The sequence below is a fragment of the Coregonus clupeaformis genome, chromosome 7, assembly GCF_020615455.1.
Source record: "Coregonus clupeaformis isolate EN_2021a chromosome 7, ASM2061545v1, whole genome shotgun sequence".
Taxonomy (NCBI): domain Eukaryota; kingdom Metazoa; phylum Chordata; class Actinopteri; order Salmoniformes; family Salmonidae; genus Coregonus; species Coregonus clupeaformis.
The window spans coordinates 53,937,786-53,944,215 of NC_059198.1; positions in this window are offsets into that span (position 1 = coordinate 53,937,786).

Genomic DNA, 6,430 nt, shown 5'->3' on the forward strand with positions numbered 1-6,430 from the left:
TTCAACCACTCCAGGACCCCTGCCATTGAATAAGGTACTGACCTGTATATTCAACCACTCCAGTACCCCTGCCATTGAATAAGGTACTGACCTGTATATCCAACCACTCCAGCACCCCTGCCATTGAATAAGGTACTGACACTGACCTGTATATTCAACCACTCCAGTACCCCTGCCATTGAATAAGGTACTGACCTGTATATTCAACCACTCCAGTACCCCTGCCATTGAATAAGGTACTGACCTGTATATCCAACCACTCCAGTACCCCTGCCATTGAATAAGGTACTGACCTGTATATCCAACCACTCCAGTACCCCTGCCATTGAATAAGGTACTGACCTGTATATTCAACCACTCCAGTACCCCTGCCATTGAATAAGGTACTGACCTGTATATACAACCACTCCAGTACCCCTGCCATTGAATAAGGTACTGACACTGACCTGTATATCCAACCACTCCAGTACCCCTGCCATTGAATAAGGTACTGACCCTGACCTGTATATTCAACCACTCCAGTACCCCTGCCATTGAATAAGGTACTGACCCTGACCTGTATATTCAACCACTCCAGTACCCCTGCCATTGAATAAGGTACTGACACTGACCTGTATATTCAACCACTCCAGTACCCCTGCCATTGAATAAGGTACTGACCCTGACCTGTATATTCAACCACTCCAGTACCCCTGCCATTGAATAAGGTACTGACCTGTATATTCAACCACTCCAGTACCCCTGCCATTGAATAAGGTACTGACACTGACCTGTATATTCAACCACTCCAGTACCCCTGCCATTGAATAAGGTACTGACCCTGACCTGTATTTTCAACCACTCCAGTACCCCTGCCATTGAATAAGGTACTGACCTGTATATTCAACCACTCCAGTACCCCTGCCATTGAATAAGGTACTGACACTGACCTGTATATTCAACCACTCCAGTACCCCTGCCATTAAATAAGGTACTGACACTGACCTGTATATTCAACCACTCCAGTACCCCTGCCATTGAATAAGGTACTGACCCTGACCTGTATATTCAACCACTCCAGTACCCCCTGCCATTGAATAAGGTACTGACACTGACCTGTATTTTCAACCACTCCAGTACCCCTGCCATTGAATAAGGTACTGACACTGACCTGTATATTCAACCACTCCAGTACCCCTGCCATTGAATAAGGTTGACACTGACCTGTATATTCAACCACTCCAGTACCCCTGCCATTGAATAAGGTACTGACACTGACCTGTATATTCAACCACTCCAGTACCCCTGCCATTGAATAAGGTACTGAACTGACCTGTATATTCAACCACTCCAGTACCCCCTGCACATTGAATAAGGATACTGACCTGTATATTCAACTACTCCAGTACCCCTGCCATTGAATAAGGTACTGCACTGACCTGTATATTCCAACCACTCCAGTACCCCTGCCATTGAATAAGGTACTGACACTGACCGTATATTCAACCACTCCAGTACCCCTGCCATTGAATAAGGTACTGACACGACCCGTATATTCAACCACTCCAGTACCCCTGCCAATAAAACTGAAAGTACTGACCTGTATATTCAACCACTCCAGTACCCCTGCAATTGAATTGAATAAGATACTGACCTGTATATTCAACCACTCCAGCACCCCCTGCCATTGAATAAGGTACTGACCTGTATATTCAACCACTCCAGTACCCCTGCCATTGAATAAGGTACTGACACTGATATATTCAACCACTCCAGTACCCCTGCCATTGAATAAGGTACTGACACTGACCTGTATATTCAACCACTCCAGTACCCCTGCCATTGAATAAGGTACTGACCTGTATATTCAACCACTCCAGTACCCCTGCCATTGAATAAGGTACTGACACTGACCTGTATATTCAACCACTCCAGTACCCCTGCCATTGAATAAGGTACTGACCTGTATATTCAACCACTCCAGTACCCCTGCCATTGAATAAGGTACTGACCTGTATATTCAACCACTCCAGTACCCCTGCCATTGAATAAGGTACGACACTGACCTGTATATTCAACCCTTACCCAGTACCCCTGCCATTGAATAAGGTACTGACCCTGACCTGTATTTTCAACCACTCCAGTACCCCTGCCATTGAATAAGGTACTGACCTGTATATTCAACCACTCCAGTACCCCTGCCATTGAATAAGGTACTGACACTGACCTGTATATTCAACCACTCCAGTACCCCTGCCATTAAATAAGGTACTGACACTGACCTGTATATTCAACCACTCCAGTACCCCTGCCATTGAATAAGGTACTCACCCTGACCTGTATATTCAACCACTCCAGTACCCCTGCCATTGAATAAGGTACTGACCCTGACCTGTATTTTCAACCACTCCAGTACCCCTGCCATTGAATAAGGTACTGACACTGACCTGTATATTCAACCACTCCAGTACCCCTGCCATTGAATAAGGTACTGACCTGTATATTCAACCACTCCAGTACCCCTGCCATTGAATAAGGTACTGACACTGACCTGTATATTCAACCACTCCAGTACCCCTGCCATTGAATAAGGTACTGACACTGACCTGTATATTCAACCACTCCAGTACCCCTGCCATTGAATAAGGTACTGACACTGACCTGTATATTCAACCACTCCAGTACCCCTGCCATTGAATAAGGTACTGACACTGACCTGTATATTCAACCACTCCAGTACCCCTGCCATTGAATAAGGTACTGACACTGACCTGTATATTCAACCACTCCAGTACCCCTGCCATTGAATAAGGTACTGACCTGTATATTCAACCACTCCAGTACCCCTGCCATTGAATAAGGTACTGACACTGACCTGTATATTCAACCACTCCAGTACCCCTGCACATTGAATAAGGTACTGACCTGTATATTCAACCACTCCAGTACCCCTGCCATTGAATAAGATACTGACCTGTATATTCAACCACTCCAGTACCCCTGCCATTGAATAAGATACTGACCTGTATATTCAACCACTCCAGCACCCCTGCCATTGAATAAGGTACTGATACTGACCTCATAGCAAAGGGTCTGGTATTTCTGTTTTTAATTTTTAATAAATGTGCAAAAAAATCTAAAAACCTGTTTTTGCTTTGTCATTATGGAGTATTATTTGTAGATTGATGAGGGAAAAATTAATTTCATGCATTCTAGAATAAGGCTGTAACTTAACAAAATGTGGAAAAAGGGAAGGGGTCTGAATACTTTCCGAATGCACTGTCCCTGTTAACAGGAGTAATAGTGACCAGTAGCAGGATAGATAGATAGATAGATAGATACTAATGGTAATGACAATCAATAATCAATGAACAGCAGTGTAATGGAGTACTAAATGGAATCAATAATCATTTTATCAGCAGTGTAGGTTGTGTTGGAGTGGGTAGAGACCTGTGGATGGGAGGAGTCAGTGTGGATAGTCTGTGGGAGAGGGAGAGCAGTAGTTGTTAGCCATTTAATAGTATTATGGCCAAGGGATAGGATAGGATAGGAGCTGGGGATAGGAGCTGGGGATAGGAGCTGGGGATATGGGGATAGGAGCTGGGGATAGGAGCTGGGGATATGGGGATAGGATAGGATAGGAGCTGGGGATAGGAGCTGGGGATAGGAGCTGGGGATATGGGGATAGGAGCTGGGGATAGGAGCTGGGGATATGGGGATAGGATAGGATAGGAGCTGGGGATATGAGCTGGGGATAGGAGCTGGGGAGATGGGGATAGGAGCTGGGGGATAGGAGCTGGGGATATGGGGATAGGATAGGATAGGAGCTGGGGATAGGAGCTGGGGATAGGAGCTGGGGATATGGGGATAGGAGCTGGGGATAGGAGCTGGGGATATGGGGACAGGATAGGATAGGAGCTGGGGATAGGAGCTGGGGATAGGAGCTGGGGATATGGGGATAGGAGCTGGGGATAGGAGCTGGGGATATGGGGATAGGAGCTGGGGATATGGGGATAGGAGCTGGGGCTATGGGGATAGGAGCTGGGGCTATGGGGATAGGAGCTGGGGCTACGGGGATAGGAGCTGGGGATACGGGGATAGGAGCTGGGGCTACGGGGATAGGAGCTGGGGATACGGGGATAGGAGCTGGGGATACGGGATAGGAGCTGGGGATACGGGGATAGGAGCTGGGGATATGGGGATAGGAGCTGGGGATAGGAGCTGGGGCTATGGGGATAGGAGCTGGGGATATGGGGATAGGAGCTGGGGATAGGAGCTGGGGCTATGGGGATAGGAGCTGGGGATATGGGGATAGGAGCTGGGGATATGGGGGGATAGGAGCTGGGGATAGGAGCTGGGGCTATGGGGATAGGAGCTGGGGATATGGGGATAGGAGCTGGGGATATGGGGATAGGAGCTGGGGATACGGGGATAGGAGCTGGGGATACGGGGATAGGAGCTGGGGATATGGGGATAGGAGCTGGGGATACGGGGATAGGAGCTGGGGATACGGGGATAGGAGCTGGGGATATGGGGATAGGAGCTGGGGATATGGAGATAGGAGCTGGGGATAGGAGCTGGGGCTATGGGGATAGGAGCTGGGGATATGGGGGATAGGAGCTGGTGATATGGGGGATAGGAGCTGGGGATATGGGGATAGGAGCTGGGGATAGGAGCTGGGGCTATGGGGAAAGGAGCTGGGGATATGGGGATAGGAGCTGGGGATATGGGGATAGGAGCTGGGGATAGGAGCTGGGGCTATGGGGATAGGAGCTGGGGATATGGGGATAGGAGCTGGGGATATGGGGATAGGAGCTGGGGATAGGAGCTGGGGTATGGGGGATAGGAGCTGGGGATATGGGGATAGGAGCTGGGGATATGGGGATAGGAGCTGGGGATACGGGGATAGGAGCTGGGGATATGGGGATAGGAGCTGGGGATATGGGGATAGGAGCTGGGGATAGGAGCTGGGGAAATGGAGATAGGAGCTGGGGATACGGGGATAGGAGCTGGGGATACGGGGATAGGAGCTGGGGATACGGGGATAGGAGCTGGGGATACGGGGATAGGAGCTGGGGATATGGGGATAGGAGCTGGGGATATGGGGATAGGAGCTGGGGATACGGGGATAGGAGCTGGGGATAGGAGCTGGGGATATGGGGATAGGAGCTGGACCCAGACCCCAGACCCCAGACCCCAGACCCAGACCCCAGACCCCAGACCCAGACCCCAGACCCCAGACCCAGGAGGTGGATGGTACGGGTCTCTGAATATTTATTATAACAAAGGGAAAGTCAAAGGGCAGGTCGAGGGCAGGCAGAGGGCAGACAGAGGGCAGACAGAGGGCAGGCAGAGGGCAGGCCGAGGGCAGGCCGAGGGCAGGCAGAGGGCAGGCAGAGGGCAGGCAGAGGGCAGGCCGAGGGCAGGCAGAGGGCAGGCAGAGGGCAGGTCGAGGGCAAGACAAAGGGCAGGCAGAGGGCAGGCCGAGGGCAGGTCGAGGGCAGGCAGAGGGCAGGTCGAGGGCAGGCAGAGGGCAGGCCGAGGGCAGGCCGAGGGCAGGCAGAGGGCAGGTCGAGGGCAAGACCAAAGGGCAGGTCGAGGGCAGGCAGAGGGCAGGTCGAGGGCAGGCCGAGGGCAGGCAGAGGGCAGGCAGAGGGCAGGTCGAGGGCAGGCAGAGGGCAGGCAGAGGGCAAGACCAAAGGGCAGGTCGAGGGCAAGTCGAGGGCAGGCAGAGGGCAGGCAGAGGGCAGGCAGAGGGCAGGGCGAGGGCAGGCAGAGGGCAGGCAGAGGGCAGGTCGAGGGCAGGTCGAGGGCAGGCCGAGGGCAGGCAGAGGGCAGGTCGAGGGCAAGACCAAAGGGCAGGTCGAGGGCAGGTCGAGGGCAGGTCGATGGCAGGCAGAAGGCAGGCCGAGGGCAGGTCGAGGGCAAGTCGAGGGCAGGCAGAGGTTCATAATCCAAGCAAAGTCAATCAGGGACAGAACGGCAGGCAGGCTCATGGTCAGGGTCAGGGCAGACAGAAAGGTCGGAACCAGGAAGACTAGAAAACAAGAACTTGAAAACTGGAGAAACGGGAAACACGCTGGAAAGACCTGACAAAACAAGACAAACAGAAATGCAGGTGTAAATACACAGGGGATAATGGGGAAAATGGGAGACACCTGGTGGGGGGTGGAGACACCTGGTGGGGGGTGGAGACACCTGGTGGGGGGTAGAGACACCTGGTGGGGGGTGGAGACACCTGGTGGGGGGTGGAGACACCTGGTGGGGGATGGAGACACCTGGTGGGGGGGGTGTAGACAGCTGGAGGGGGGTGGAGACACCTGGTGGGGGGTGGAGACACCTGGTGGGGGGGTGGAGACACCTGGTGGGGGATGGAGACACCTGGTGGGGGGGTGGAGACACCTGGTGGGGGGATGGAGACACCTGGTGGGGGGTGGAGACACCTGGTGGG